Source organism: Hyla sarda, unplaced genomic scaffold (genome assembly GCF_029499605.1).
Source record: "Hyla sarda isolate aHylSar1 unplaced genomic scaffold, aHylSar1.hap1 scaffold_1036, whole genome shotgun sequence".
Classification (NCBI taxonomy): Eukaryota; Metazoa; Chordata; class Amphibia; order Anura; family Hylidae; genus Hyla; species Hyla sarda.
Genome location: NW_026607655.1, coordinates 53,569 through 71,059, shown reverse-complemented (window position 1 = coordinate 71,059; position 17,491 = coordinate 53,569). Strand labels below are relative to the sequence as shown.

General features: G+C 49.5%; 1 protein-coding gene across 1 annotated transcript in view; it reads right to left on the bottom strand.

Annotated features, from left to right (window-relative positions):
* LOC130299095 (protein delta homolog 2-like) overlaps positions 1 to 16,556 on the bottom strand; it is a 63,106-nt gene extending 46,550 nt beyond the window's left edge. The window contains exons 1-2 of the mRNA XM_056551393.1: positions 16,540 to 16,556; positions 12,904 to 13,083 (exon numbers count right to left, since the gene is read on the bottom strand). The gene's annotated coding sequence lies outside the window, so the exon portion shown is untranslated. The remainder of the gene's footprint in view (positions 1 to 12,903; positions 13,084 to 16,539) is intronic.
* Positions 16,557 to 17,491: the final 935 nt, after the last annotated feature.

The following is a 17,491-nucleotide window of genomic DNA, read 5'->3' as shown; positions in this document are numbered from 1 at the left end:
CCCACAGATCATCACTGCCCCCATAATCACCAGCCCCCCACAGATCATCACTGCCCCCATAATCACCAGCCCCCCACAGATCATCAATGCCCCCATAATCACCCACCCCCACAGATCATCACTGCCCCCATAATCACCAGCCCCCCACAGATCATCACTGCCCCGATAATCACTAGCCCCCCACAGATCATCACTGCCCCATAATCACCAGCCCCCCACAGATCATCACTGCCCCCATAATCACCAGCCCCCCCAATCATCACTGCCCCCATAATCACCCACCCCCACATATCATCACTGCCCCCATAATCACCCGCCTCCACAGATCATCACTGCCCCCATAATCACCTCGCCCCCAGAGATCATCACTTCCCCCATAATCACCAGCCCCCCACAGATAATCACTGCCCCCCTAATCACCCACCCCCACAGATCATCACTGCCCCCCATAATCACCAGCCCCCCACAGATCATCACTGCCCCCCATAATCACCAGCCCTCCACAGATCATCACTGCCCCCCCCCCTAATCACCCGCCCCACAGATCATCCTCTGCCCCCTATAATCACCAGCCCCCCCCCACAGATCATCACTGCCCCCATAATCACCAGCCCCCCACAGATCATCACTGCCCCCATAATCACCAGCCCCCCACAGATCATCACTGCCCCCATAATCACCAGCCCCCCCCCCACAGATCATCACTGCCTCCATAATCACCAGCCCCCTCAGATCATCACTGCCCCCATAATCACCAGCCCCCACAGATCATCACTGCCCCCATAATCACCAGCCCCCACAGATCATCACTGCCCCCCCTAATCACCCGCCCCCACAGATCATCACTGCCACCCATAATCACCAGCCCCCACAGATCATCACTGCCCCCATAATCACCAGCCCCCCCAATCATCACTGCCCCCATAATCACCCACCCCCACATATCATCACTGCCCCCATAATCACCCGCCCCCACAGATCATCACTGCCCCCATAATCACCAGCCCCCCACAGATCATCACTGCCCCCTATAATCACCAGCCCCCCCCACAGATCATTACTGCCCCATAATCACCAGCCCCCACAGATCATCACTGCCCCTATATTCACCAGCCTCCCCCCCACAGATCATCACTGCCCCCATAATCACCAGCCCCCCACAGATCATCACTGCCCCCTATAATCACCAGCCCCCCACAGATCATCACTGCCCCTATAATCACCAGCCCCCCCCCACAGATCATCACTGCCCCCATAATCACCAGCCCCCACAGATCATCACTGCCCCCCATAATCAGTAGCCCCCCACAGATCATCACTGCCCCCATAATCACCAGCCCCCACAGATCATCACTGCCCCCCCTAATCAGCCGCCCCCACAGATCATCACTACCCCCTATAATCACTAGCCCCCCCACAGATCATCACTGCCCCCTATAATCACCAGCAGCCCCCACAGATCATCACTGCCCCCATAATCACCCACCCCCACAGATCATCACTGTCCCCCATAATCACTAGCCCCCCACAGATCATTACTGCCCCCATAATCACCAGCCCCCACAGATCATCACTGGCCCCCTAATCACCAGCCCCCCACAGATCATCACTGGCCCCCTAATCACCAGCCCCCTCAGATCATCACTGCCCCCATAGTCACCAGCCCCCCACCCCCACAGATCATCACTGCCCCCCATAATCACCAGCCCCCACAGATCATCACTGCCCCCTATAATCACCAGCCCCCTCAGATCATCACTGCCCCCATAATCACCAGCCCCCCACAGATCATCACTGCCCCCATAATCACCAGCCCCCCCCCCCACAGATCATCACTGCCCCTATAATCACCAGCCCCTCAGATCATCACTGCCCCCATAATCACCAGCCCCCACAGAATATCACTGCCCCCTATAATCACCAGCCCCCACAGATCATCACTGCCCCCATAATCACCAGCCACCCACAGATCATCACTGCCCCCATAATCACCAGCCCCCACGGATCATCACTGCCCCCTATAATCACCAGCCCCCACAGATCATCACTGCCCCATAATCACCAGCCCCCACAGATCATTATTGCCCCCTATAATCACCAGCCCCCCCACAGATCATCACTGCCCCCTATAATCACCAGCCCCCACAGATCATCACTGCCCCCATAATCACCAGCCCCCACAGATCATCACTGCCCCCTATAATCACCACCCCCACCCCCCGACAGATAATCACTGTCCCCATAATCCCCAGCCCCCACAGATCATCACTGCCCCCATAATCACCAGCCCCCTCAGATCATCACTGCCCCCATAATCACCAGCCCCCCCCAACAGATCATCACTGCCCCCCATAATCACCAGCCCCCTCAGATCATCACTGCCCCCTATAATAACCAGCCCCCCCCCCACAGATCATCACTGCCCCCTATAATCACCAGCCCCCCACAGATCATCACTGCCCCTATAATCACCAGCCCCCCCACAGATCATCACTGCCCCCATAATCACCCCCGCCCCCACAGATCATCACTGCCCCCATAATCACCAGCCCCCTCAGATCATCACTGCCCCCATAATCACCAGCCCCCCCCCCCACAGATCATCACTGCCCCCATAATCACCAGCCCCCACAGATCATCACTGCCCCTATAATCACCAGCCCCCTCAGATCATTACTGCCCCCATAATCACCAGCCCCCACAGATCATCACTGCCCCCATAATCACCAGCCCCCCACAGATCATCACTGCCCCCATAATCACCAGCCCCCACAGATCATCACTGCCCCCTATAATCACCAGCCCCCATAAATCATCACTGCCCCCATAATCACCAGCCCCCACAGATCATCACTGCCCCCTATAATCACCAGCCCCCCACAGATCATCACTGCCCCCATAATCACCAGCCCCCCACAGATCATCACTGCCCCCATAATCAACCAGCCCCGACAGATCATCACTGCCCCCATAATTACCAGCCCCCACAGATCATCACTGCCCCCTATAATCACCAGCCCCCCCCCACAGATAATCACTGCCCCATAATCACCAGCCCCCCCCCCACAGATAATCACTGCCCCCATAATCACCAGCCCCCTCAGATCATCACTGCCCGCATAATCACCAGCCCCCTCAGATCATCACTGCCCCCTATAATAACCAGCCCCCCCCCCACAGATCATCACTGCCCCCTATAATCACCAGCCCCCCACAGATCATCACTGCCCCCTATAATCACCAGCCCCCCCCCCCACAGATCATCACTGCCCCATAATCACCGCCCCCTCAGAACATCACTGCCCCCATAATCACCAGCCCCCTCAGATCATCACTGCCCCCATAATCACCAGCCCCCCCCCACAGATCATCACTGCCCCCTATAATCACCAGCCCCCCACAGATCATCACTGCCCCCTATAATCACCAGCCCCCCCCACAGATCATCACTGCCCCCAATAATCACCGCCCCCTTCAGAACATCACTGCCCCCATAATCACCAGCCCCCACAGATCATCACTGCCCCTATAATCACCAGCGCCCTCAGATCATTACTGCCCCCATAATCACCAGCCCCCACAGATCATCACTGCCCCCATAATCACCAGCCCCCCACAGATCATCACTGCCACCCCATAATCACCAGCCCCCACAGATCATCACTGCCCCCATAATCACCAGCCCCCACAGATCATCACTGCCCCCATAATCACCAGCCCCCTCAGATCATCACTGCCCCCATAATCACCAGCCCCCCCAACAGATCATCACTGCCCCCCATAATCACCAGCCCCCTCAGATCATCACTGCCCCCTATAATAACCAGCCCCCCCCCACAGATCATCACTGCCCCCTATAATCACCAGCCCCCCACAGATCATCACTGCCCCTATAATCACCAGCCCCCCCCCACAGATCATCACTGCCCCCATAATCACCCCCGCCCCCACAGATCATCACTGCCCCCATAATCACCAGCCCCCTCAGATCATCACTGCCCCCATAATCACCAGCCCCCCCCCCACAGATCATCACTGCCCCCATAATCACCAGCCCCCACAGATCATCACTGCCCCTATAATCACCAGCCCCCTCAGATCATTACTGCCCCCATAATCACCAGCCCCCACAGATCATCACTGCCCCCATAATCACCAGCCCCCCACAGATCATCACTGCCCCCATAATCACCAGCCCCCACAGATCATCACTGCCCCCTATAATCACCAGCCCCCATAGATCATCACTGCCCCCATAATCACCAGCCCCCACAGATCTTCACTGCCCCCTATAATCACCAGCCCCCCACAGATCATCACTGCCCCCATAATCACCAGCCCCCCACAGATCATCACTGCCCCCATAATCACCAGCCCCGACAGATCATCACTGCCCCCATAATTACCAGCCCCCACAGATCATCACTGCCCCCTATAATCACCAGCCCCCCCACAGATAATCACTGCCCCCATAATCACCAGCCCCCCACAGATCATCACTGCCCCCATAATCACCAGCCCCCTCAGATCATCACTGCCCCCATAATCACCAGCCCCCTCAGATCATCACTGCCCCCTATAATAACCAGCCCCCCCCCCACAGATCATCACTGCCCCCTATAATCACCAGCCCCCCACAGATCATCACTGCCCCCTATAATCACCAGCCCCCCCCACAGATCATCACTGCCCCCATAATCACCGCCCCCTCAGAACATCACTGCCCCCATAATCACCAGCCCCCTCAGATCATCACTGCCCCCATAATCACCAGCCCCCCCCACAGATCATCACTGCCCCCATAATCACCAGCCCCCACAGATCATCACTGCCCCTATAATCACCAGCCCCCTCAGATCATCACTGCCCCCATAATCACCAGCCCCCACAGAATATCACTGCCCCCTATAATCACCAGCCCCCCACAGATCATCACTGCCCCCATAATCACCAGCCCCCACAGATCATCACTGCCTCCCATAATCACCAGCCCCCCCCCCCCCAGATCATCACTGCCCCCTATAATCACCAGCCCCCCCCCCACAGATCATCACTGCCCCCATAATCACCAGCCCCCACAGATCATCACTGCCTCCCATAATCACCAGCCCCCCCCAGATCATCACTGCCCCATAATCACCAGCCCCCACAGATCATCACTGCCCCTATAATCACCAGCCCCCACAGATCATCACTGGCCCCTATAATCACCAGCCCCCTCAGATCATCACTGCCCCCTATAATCACCAGCCCCCCCCCCACAGATCATCACTGCCCCCTATAATCAACAGCCCCCCACAGATCATCACTGCCCCCTATAATCACCAGCCCACCCACAGATCATCACTGCCCCCCATAATCACCAGCCCCTCACAGATCATCACTGCCCCCTATAATAACCAGCCCCCCCCCCACAGATCATCACTGCCCCCTATAATCACCAGCCCCCTCAGATCATCACTGCCCCCATAATCACCAGCCCCCACAGATCATCACTGCCCCTATAATCACCAGCCCCCTCAGATCATCACTGCCCCCAAAATCACCAGCCCCCTCAGATCATCACTGCCCCCTATAATCACCAGCCCCCCACAGATCATCACTGCCCCCATAATCACCAGCCCCCACAGATCATCACTGCCCCCTATAATCACCAGCCCCCCCCCCCACAGATCATCACTGCCCCCATAATCACCAGCCCCCACAGATCATCACTGCCTCCCATAATCACCAGCCCCCCCAGATCATCACTGCCCCATAATCACCAGCCCCCACCACAGATCATCACTGCCCCCATAATCACCAGCCCCCACAGATTATCACTGCCTCCCATAATCACCAGCCCCCACAGATCATCACTGCCTCCCATAATCACCAGCCCCCCCCCAGATCATCACTGCCCCATAATCACCAGCCCCCACAGATCATCACTGCCCCATAATCACCAGCCCCCTCAGATCATCACTGCCCCCTATAATCACCAGCCCCCCCCACAGATCCTCACTGCCCCCTATAATCACCAGCCCCCCCCCCCCACAGATCATCACTGCCCCCTATAATCACCAGCCCACCCACAGATCATCACTGCCCCCCATAATCACCAGCCCCCCACAGATCATCACTGCCCCCATAATCACCAGCCCCCCCCATAATCACCAGCCCCCACAGATCATCAGTGCCCCCTGTAATCACCAGCCCCCCACAGATCATCACTGCCCCCATAATCACCAGCCCCCAAAGATCACTGCTCCCCATAATCACCAGCACCCCACAGATCATCACTGCCCCCCATAATCACCAGTTCCCCACAGATCATCACTGCCCCCCTAATCACCAGCCCCCTCAGATCATCACTGCCCCCATAATCAACAGCCCCCAAAGATAATGACTGCCCCCTATAATCACCAGCCGCCACAGATCATCCCTGTCCCCCATAATCACCAGCCCCCACGGATCATCACTGCACTCTATAATCACCTGAATCCACAGATCATCACTGTCCCCACAATCACCAGCCCCCCCCCCCACAGATCATCACTGCCCCCATAATCACCAGCCCACAGATCATCACTGCCCCCATAATCAACAGCCCCCAAAGATAATGACTGCCCCCCCATAATCACCAGCCCCCACAATCACCAGCCCCCCCACAGATCATCACTGCCCCCCATAATCACCAGCCCCCAACAGATAATCACTGCCCCAATAATAACCAGCACCCCACAGATCATCACTGCCCCCTATAATCAGCAGCCCCCCTCAGATCATCACTACCCCTATAATCACCAGCCCCCACAGATCATCACTGCCCCCCATAATCACCAGCACCCCACAGACCATCACTGCCCCCCATATATCATCATATTGGTGGATTTTCCAGATTCCGTCAGTATTGGTGTTATCGGTTTGGGCACAATATTATTTGGGCGCAGTGTATTTGTATGCTTGCTGACTCCCAGACATGCAGATGGATGCCCCCTTGTCAACATTCTTCGCCTCTTGTTGGTGACAGGAAGCTTTTCATTGGGATCTGTCAGCAGGCAGTGTCCATGTCCCTGTGACACATACCTGGACATCATAATGACAATAATGTGGGCCATTTCCAAGTCCCCAGGGTATGCCCGGCGGCTGCGAAGAGCAAAGAGGCCATCATATGATGACAGGATGAAGCAGGCACATGTGACTGATGCAGCGACTGTGTCTCCAGACGTAAACCGGCTACTGCACTCCCAACTGTATCAAACAATACACTCTTCTGTATCTGACAATATACCCGACTGTACAATACATCGGACTATACACCAGAGTGTACCAGACAATATACCTGACTGTAGCAAAAAATACATCAGACTATACACGAGAGTGTACCAGACAATACACTCTTCTGTACCTGACAATATACCCGACTATACCAGACAATACCCTCTTCCGTACCCGACAATATACCCGACTGTACCAGACAATACATCAGACTATACACCAAAGTGTACCAGACAATATACCTGACTGTAGCAAAAAATACATCAGACTATACACAAGTGTTTACCAGACAATACACTCTTCTGTACTCGACAATATACCCGACTGTACCAGACAATACATCAGACTATACACCAGAGTGTACCAGACAATATACCCAACTGTACCAGACAATACATCAGACTATACACTAGAGTGTAGTAGACAATACACTTTTCTGTACCAGACAATACACCCAACCGTACCAGACAATATACCTGACTGTACCAGACAATACACTCTTTTGTACCCGACAATATACCTGACTGTACCAGACTATGCATCAGACTATACACCAGAGTGTACCAGACAATATACCTGACTGTAGCAAAAAATACATCAGACTATACACCAGAGTGTACCAGACAATATACCTGACTGTAGCAAAAAATACATCAGACTATACACCAGTGTTTACTGGACAATACACTCTTCTGTATTCGACAATATACCCGACTGTACCAGACAATACATCAGACTATACACCAGTGTTTACCAGACAATACACTCTTCTGTACTCAACAATATACCCGACTGTACCAGACAATACATCAGACTATACACCAGAGTGTACCCGACAATATACCCGACTGTACCAGACAATACATCAGACTATACACCAGTGTTTACTGGACAATACACTCTTCTGTATTCAACAATATACCTGACTGTACCAGACAATACATCAGACTATACACCAGTGTTTACCAGACAATACACTCTTCTGTACTCAACAATATACCCGACTGTACCAGACAATACATCAGACTATACACCAGAGTGTACCCGACAATATACCCAACTGTACCAGATAATACATCAGACTATACACCAGAGTGTATCAGACAATACACTCTTCTTTATCAGACAATACATTTAACCACAGCAAACAATATACCCAACTGTGCCAGACAATACACCCATCTGTACCATAAAATACACTCTTCTGTACCAGACAATACATTCAACGGTACTATACAATACACTCTTCTGTACTGGACGATACACCCAACCATACCAGACAATACACCCAACTATACCGGACATTACACCCTTCAGTACCAGAAAACACACCTGACTGTACCAGTCAACACACCCAACTTTACCAGAAAACACACCTGACTGTAGCAGAAAACACACAGGACTGTATCAGACAATACACTCGACTATCAAAAAATACACTCTTTTGTACCAGACAATACACCGTTCTGTACAAGACAATACATTCAACTGTACCATAAAATACACTCTTCTGTACTGGATAATACACCCAACCGTATCAGACAATACACCCTTCAACACCAGACAATACACCAGTCATGCTTTTTGTGAGCGCCAAAAATGAATCACTATGTTTAATATGTTTTATAGCATATTTGCATGATGTCGGCCATTTTGTGTATTAACCTAAGTAGGCCAATTCTGAAGTTTCATCTCCTGTTTCTAATGCCAGTCTGGGAGTACAATGCTTCTTGTATCTTTAGCTTATTTATGGTGTTTAGAGAAGAGACTGATAAGGGGTCTTGTTAAACTCTCTAGACAACACTACTAAAATTCACCCAGGTAAAGGGGGGTGAATGGAGAGAAGAAGGGGGAGAGATAAGTATAACTATGTCTCATCCTAATGAACATTAGTTCTTTATATATATATATATATATATATATATATATATATATATATATATATATATATATAGTAATCAGTAGGACATATAGTATTGTCATATACTGTTAATATTGTAAAGGACATCAGTACATATCTATTATCTTATACAGTGACCCCCCCGACCTACGATGGCCCCGACATACGATAATTTCAACATGCGATGGCCTCTCAGAGGCCATCGCATGTTGAAGGCAGCATCAACATACGATGATTTTGTATGTCGGGACCATCACATAAACGGCTATCCGGCAGCGCTGGCTGCTTCAGCTGCCGCCGGATAGCCTTTTACGGTGCCCCGTGTGCTCCGGTGATGGTCTCCTACCTGTCCTCGGGGGTCCGAAGCGTCCTCTTCGGGATCCCCTCTATCACCGGCGCTCTCCATCGTCGTCATCACGCTGCTGCCCGCGCCATCCCATCATCCAATAGGAGCAGCGTGCGTAGTGACGTGATGACGCCGACGTGAGAGCGACGTACCTGGGCAGCAGAGACGTCCAGAGCGTCGGGGACACCACGGGACCGCGCGACAGTGATGGAGCGCAACATCCAGGGCAGCGGTGACGGTCCGGAGCAGCGGGGACAGGTGAGTACAACTTCCTATTCTTTACATTGCACGGATCCCTCAACATACGATGGTTTCAACAAACGATGGTTCATTTAGAACGGATTACCATCGTATGTTGAGGGACCACTGTATATGATTCTCATAGGAAACATTGCTCCATGATCTATATTCCTAAGACCTGGAGAAATATTCCTAAGACTAACAGTTAATTGCCAAGACTGGACAAACAGAAAGATTCACACATCTGTGGGAAAGAGATGAAATGATTCTTATCTCTCTAATAAATTTAAATGTCTAATTGGAGACTCTATGTCTATGAGAATCCAGGGTTTGATTACTTATAGATGTCAAAAGTAATCCCTGTTTGTTAATTATGGTTCCATTAGTGAAGTGTGGAATGTTGGTTTAAGACCAATTATTGACAGTTAACCCTTAATGGTAATGATGCTAATTGCTTATGCAATAGCACCCCCTAGCGGATGGGTAGGTGACATTACACCGACAGGAAAGGCATTCTGGGTAGTATAGTGATGTCATAGTCATTATCATATGTACACGCCCAACCTACATTCATTGGGGAATTCCAATTTAGGAGGGTGTGTCTAACTAATTAATAAGTCTGGTAAACAAGATGTTAGGGTTCTGAACTGCTCTAACTGAAAACTGGAGACTGAACTGAACTAATCTGAGCTGTACTCTGAGCTGAGGGCTTTACTCTAGAGAACACAAAGACAAAGGAAAGAGGTCCACAAGATGGAAGCCATGAAAGCCATGTGAGATCCCTGCCAGCCGGACTGATCAAACGATACCGACCCAATGGCAGTCCCTGATGATGAGATGGACCGTTCAGTGTTCCTCAGAGCAGAAGTAAGGTTCTAAGGCTGGGTTCACACTACGTTTTTTGCCATACTGTTTTCAATCCGTTTTTCTAAAGAAAACCGTATGGCAAAAAAACGGATGGAACAGTATGGGAAAAAGTAAACCGTATGGGTTTTTAAACAGTATACTGTTTTTAAAAGTGCATACTGTTCCATCCGTTTTTGTAGAAATAAACCCATACGTTTTTGAAAATTTTGTCCATTTTTAATGGGAGGGGCCTTGGGTGGGGACTTTAGGATTCAAATGCGCATGTGCAAAGTAAAAACGTATACGTTTTCCCCGTATGGAACCGTATACGTATGCGTTTCCCATTGACGTCCATGTTAAAAAAAACGTATGCGGCTGCAGTACGGTTTTTAAACCGGAGACAAAATCGTGGTCAACCACAGTTTTGACTCCGGTTTAAAAACCGTACTGTAACCACATATGTTTTTTTTTTACATGGACGTCAATGAGAAACGCACATGTATACGGTTCCATACGGGAAAAACGTATACGTTTTTACTTTGCACATGCGCATTTGAATCCTAAAGTCCCCACCCAAGACCCCTCCCATTAAAAATGGACAAAATTTTCAAAAACGTATGTTGTTTTTTTTTTTTTATAAAAACTGACGGAACTGTATGCACTTTTAAAAACAGTATACAGTTTAAAAACGCATACGGTTTACTTTTTTCCCATACTGTTCCATCCGTTTTTTTGCCATACGGTTTTCTTTAGAAAATCGGATTGAAAACAGTATGGCAAAAACGTAGTGTGAACCCAGCCTTACAAAGTTTTGGTAAGAGACACAACAATGGTATTCCATTTAATTAAGACTAATTGGGATAATGTTGATTGAATTATACCATTTAGATTGGCGACTAAATTAATTAAATAAAATAATTAATGATATCGATATTGAGAATATAGTTTTAGGATATTGTGAGGCCTCATTCTACCTGCAGAAGAATCAAGGCTCATAATCTATCAAAGCATTAAATAATTGCTTAGACATTGATATAATTCCTACTCGCCAAGCTAAGTGTTATAAATATATTTCCCACACAGGAAACTTGTTTTAAGTTCTTCCTCCAAAGTTATAGAGCAAGACTCTGCTATCAGTCTTAATGTCTTACCAAAGTCATTTATAGAAAATAGTCCAGAATGGGGGTGGGGGGTGGATATCCTAATTCTTCCATATTTATTTCTTAGATGGATTTCCCCATTCTTGGAGTCATGTGATTTGTAGTGGTTAAAAGGGGGGGGGGGGGGGGCGGGGGGGAGTATTTAGCATTCCATATTGAGATGTCTATGATTAGATATTGCCCACCTTGATATCATGAGGTTCCTCTGAATAAAGTGATATGTAACCTTTTTCTTGTATGATATTCCTAACCTAGTAGCTTTTATTTATTTAACAAGTTACTTACTACTCACATATATTGTTCTACTATATGTAGTCAATTAACAATCTTATACTGTTTACTAATATCTAATTGATATTCATTTGCATATATCATTGTGTTTATTTCTCATTTATGTTTATAATCTAATAACCAATAAATCTGCATACTTTATAATACTGTGTATTATTGTTTATTGCAAAACTACATCCTTAAGCGTTAATGTCATCCCGTCATAAAAATAACTTGTTGATATCTGAGGAAATAGTCAGACTCAGATGTGAATTGTATTGATTAACTTTGTCTACAATTCACCAGGTCATAATTTTGATATTTTTAATAATTCAATTTTTTTTTTATTTTTCTTAATTAATAATTTTCTATGACCATAATTCATAATTGAGTTATTACCGCACAACACACCTGACTGTACCAGACGATACACCTGACTGAACCAAAAAACACACCCAACTATACCGGACAATACACACAACTGTAGCAGACAATATACCTTTCTGTACTGGACAAAACACCCGACTGTACTAGACAATACACCCAACTATACCGGACAATACACCATTCTGTACTAGACAATACACCCTTCTATACCAGGTATAGCAGAATGTATCTGACAATATACTCGACTGTACCGGATAACACACCAGACTGTACCGGACAAGACACCTGACAATACACCTGATTGTACCACACAATTCACATTACAGAACTATTAAAGTGGTACTCCACCCCTAGACATCTTATCCCCTATCAAAAGGATAGGGATAAGATGGGGTCCTGCCGCTGGGAACCCCCGCGATCTCTCTTGCAGCACCCCTGTCATCTGGAGGGGTGTGATGTCACGAGATGCCTGTGTATTAGGACACTGTCTTTACCACTAGTTTGTCCTGGTGGTTGTCTTGGCTCCTCAGGTTCCGGGCCCCGCTTGGTATTGAGGAGTCTATGGAGATGTCCACACACAGTCTCGACCTTCTGCACTCGGTGTGACCTCTAACCCCACAGGGCACTCTACACGGTCGGAGTCTCTAGATGGCGACACGTCCAGAGTTGATGTTCTGATCCAATAATGTTCAGTCAATAAAACTTTTAGTGGAAATCTCTGAGCAGCATCTGCCTATACTGTACATGAGGGCCAAACTCAAGGGCCAAGAAGTCAGCAGTAACTGGGGGTCCGGCCACCAACAACATGATCTCCAACAGGGGCCAAATAATGCCAAGATTACAATGTGGACACCATGACCTGGAATCATACAGGATGTGACCTACCTGAGGAGGAGATAAATTATCAGTTATCACAATATACACAGTATGTAGTTGAGGGGGCATGTGCCCAGATGTGGGGGTAATTGTTGGGGAATGTACTGCAGGAACGGGGGTAAATGATGGGGGCTGTGCTGGGGTGCTAAAGGATAACTGGTGTGGGATGTGCTTTTGCTGCTCGGGGGCCCTAATGGGTATGTGCCCCAAGCCCTGAGGACTCTGATAAGGTATGGACCAAAGGTGCTGGAGGACTCTGATGAAGTATGGGCCCAAGGTTATGGAGGGCTCTCATAAGGGACAGACTCAAGTTGCTGGAGGACTCTGGTGTGGGTTGGCCCCAAGGTGCTGAAGGACTTGGGTGAGGGATGGCCCAGGAGGCTAAAGGACTGTGGTGGGGGATGTGCTGGAGGGGAGTGTACTAAATGAAAATGTGGCACTGTTGCTGGAGGACTCTGGTAAGATATAGGCCCAAGGTGCTGGAGGACTCTGCTAAGAGATGGACCCAAGGTGCTGGAGAACTCTGGTAAGATATAGGCCCAAGGTGCTGGAGGACTCTGCTAAGAGGTGTGCCCAAGGTGCTGGAGGACTCTGGTGAGACATATTTCCAAGGGCTGTGGGAGAAATGTACTATTGGGAGAATGGGCCCAAGGTGCTGGAGGGCTCTGTTGGAGGATATGCCCAAGGTGCTGGAGAACTCTGGTGGGGAATATGCCCAAGGAACTAGAGGACTCTGGTGAACGATGGGCACAAGGTGCTGGGGGACTCTGTTAAAGGATGGACCAATGTACTGGAGGACTCTGGTAAAGGATGGAAAATGTGCTGGAGGACTCTGGTAAAGGATGGACCAATGTACTGGAGGACTCTGGTAAAGGCTGGACCAAAGTACTGGAGGACTCTGGTAAAGGATGGGCACAAGGTGCTGGAGGACTCTTGTAAAGGATGAGCCAATGCGCTGGAGGACTTTGGTAAAGCATCTGCCTATACTGTACATAAGGGCCAAACTCAGAGGCCAAAAAGTCAGCAGTAACTGGGGGTCCGGCCACCAACAACATGATCTCCAACAGGGGCCAAATAATCCAAAATTACAATGTGGACACCATGACCTGGAATCATACAGGATGTGACCTACCTGAGGAGGAGATAAATTATCAGTTATCATAATATAAACAGTAAGTAGTTGAGGGAGCATGTGCCCAGATGTGGGGGTAATTGTTGGGGAATGTACTGCAGGAACGGGGGTAAATGATGGGGGCTGTGCTGGGGTCCTAAAGGATAACTGGTGTGGGATGTGCCTTTGCTGCTCGGGGGCCCTAATGGGTATGTGCCCCAAGCCCTGAGGACTCTGATAAGGTATGGGCCAAAGGTGCTGGAGGACTCTGATGAAGTATGGGCCCAAGGTTATGGAGGGCTCTCATAAGGGACAATTTCAAGTTGCTGGAGGACTCTGGTGTGGGTTGGCCCCAAGGTGCTGAAGGACTTGGTTGAGGGATGGCCCAGGAGGCTAAAGGACTGTGGTGGGGGATGTGCTGGAGATGAGTGTACTAAATGAAAATGTGGCACTGTTGCTGGAGGACTCTGATAAGATATAGGCCCAAGGCGCTTGAGGACTCTGCTAAGAGATGGACCCAAGGAGATGGAGAACTCTGGTAACATATAGGCCCAAGGTGCTGGAGGACTCTGTTAAGAGCTGTGACCAAGGTGCTGGAGGACTCTGGTGAGACATATTTCCAAGGGCTGTGGGAGAAATGTACTATTGGGAGAATGGGCCCAAGGTGCTGGAGGACTCTGGTGGAGAATATGCCCAAGGTGCTGTAGAACTCTGGTGGGGATATGCCCAGGGTACTAGAGGACTCTGGTGAAGGATGGGCCAATGTACTGGAGGACTCTGTTAAAGGATGGACAAATGTGCTAGAGGACTCTGGTAAAGGATGGACCAATGTACTGGAGGACTCTGGTAAAGGATGGACCAAAGTACTGGAGGACTCTGGTAAAGGTTGGACCAAATTACTGGAGGACTCTGGTAAAGGATGGGCACAAGGTGCTGGAGGACTCTTGTAAAGGATGAGCCAATGCGCTGGAGGACTCTGGTAAAGGATGGACTAATGTGCTGGAGGACTCTGGTAAAGGATGGACCAATGTACTGGAGGACTCTGGTAAAGGATGTGCTAATGTGCTGGAGGACTCTGGTAAAGGATGGGCCAATGTGCTGGAGGTCTCTGGTAAAGGATGGAATAATGTGCTGGAGGATTCTGCTAAAGGATGGACCAATGCACTGGAGGACTCTGGTAAAGGATGGACCAAAGCACTGAAGGACTCTGGTAAAGGATGGGCACAAGGTGCTGGAGGACTTTGGTAAAGGATGGGCCAATGTACAGTGAACCTCCGACCTACGATGGCCCTGACATACGATAATTTCAACATACGATGGCCTCTCAGAGGCCATCGCATGTTGAAGGCAGCATCAACATACGATGCTTTTGTATGTCGGGGCCATGGCATAAACGGCTATCCGTAGACTGCTTCAGCTGCCGCCGGATAGCCATTTAAAGTGCCCCGTGTGGTCCGGTGACGATCACTTACATGTCCCTGGTGCTCCGGAGCATCCTCTTCAGGATCCCCTGCATCGCCGTCGCTCTCCATCGTCATCATCACGTTGCCGCGCCGTGATGACGGCGATAAGGAACGACAATCCTGGACAGCGGAGACGGTCTGGAGCGGCGGGGACACCATGGGGACACGGCGACAGCGATGGAGGGCGACATCCAGGGCAGCGGTGACGGTCTGGAGCATCGGGGACAGGTGAGTATACCTTCCTATATTAACATAACATTGCTCGGATCCCTCAACATACGATGGTTTCAACAAACGATGGTTCATTTGGAACGAGTTACCATCGTATGTTGAGGGACCACTGTACTGGAGGGCTCTGGTAAAGGATGGACTAATGTGCTGGAGGACTCTGGTAAAGGATGACCAATGTACTGGAGGACTCTGGTAAAGGATGGGCCAATGTACTGGAGGACTCTGGTAAAGGATGGGCACAAGGAGTGCTGGGGGACTCTGGTGGGAGCTCTCTAGTGGGGGGTGTGGCCCTGGTGTTTGAGGGAGCCAACAAACCACCAGCCCTGGGCAGAATAGCTATCGGGCTAAAGGAAAGCACTGAATCTTTGCAGAGGGAGTGTTAGGGCCCTGCTCTGCTGTGGTTCGCATTGTGGGACCTGCCAGCATGCGAACCCCGGACTGCCGCTTACCTTCCGCCCAATCCTCTTCTGGACCTTCTCCTCACATTGCTTGTCCCAAACCAATCCTATTTAGTTCTGGCACTTCCTCCTGTTCCCTGCCGGATCTTTGTGCCCTAGTTGCCAAGAGAAGATGTGATTTGATTGATAATCTGTTTTCCCTTAGTCTCCTCAGCAACACAATGTGGTGTGTCTTACGCCCCTGTGTGTGTCGGGACGCAGGAATTTTAATAACAAAAAACATGGCTCCTCCCATACAGCCCATATAATGGGCGCACTTACAGTGAAACACCAGACTAATTATAAAGAAAAATAAATTAAATACTAGGGAGGGAGATTTGTGTTGCTGAGGAGACTAAGGGAAAACAGATTATCAATCAAATCACATCTTCCCTAGCGTCTCCGTCAGCAACACAATGTGGGGATATAGCAAGGAGAATACCCCATAGGGAGGGCCTCAATGGTTAGAAGTATTAATTACCGAGTTAGCAAAACTCAGCTGAGAGGATAGTCTGGTCTGCCTGTAATAACGAAAAAATGGAACAGGAGTAGACCAAGTAGCATACAAACAAATTTGTTCTATAGGGACTGAACATGTTTCAGCCCAGGAAGATCCAACAGCTCTGGTAGAGTGTGCTTTAGTAAAAGCAGGGGGATCTAGTTCCTCCAAAGTATAACAAAAATGTATACAATCACAGATCCATCTAGATATGGTAGGCTTAGAAGCCTTTTTACCTCTAGACAGACCGTGAAATAAAACAAAAAGATTTTCTTCTTTCCTAAAAGTAGCAGTTCTCTCCAGGTAAGTTCTCAAGCAACAAACTACATCTAGATTCTTGAGTAACTGATCCTCTTCATCAGGAAGCGTTGGTAGGGCAATAACTTAGGAAGAAAGGTAGGGAGAAATCTCAATAAGACCTTGTCCTTGAGAAAGATAGTATAAGGCTCTATAGAAGAGAGGACT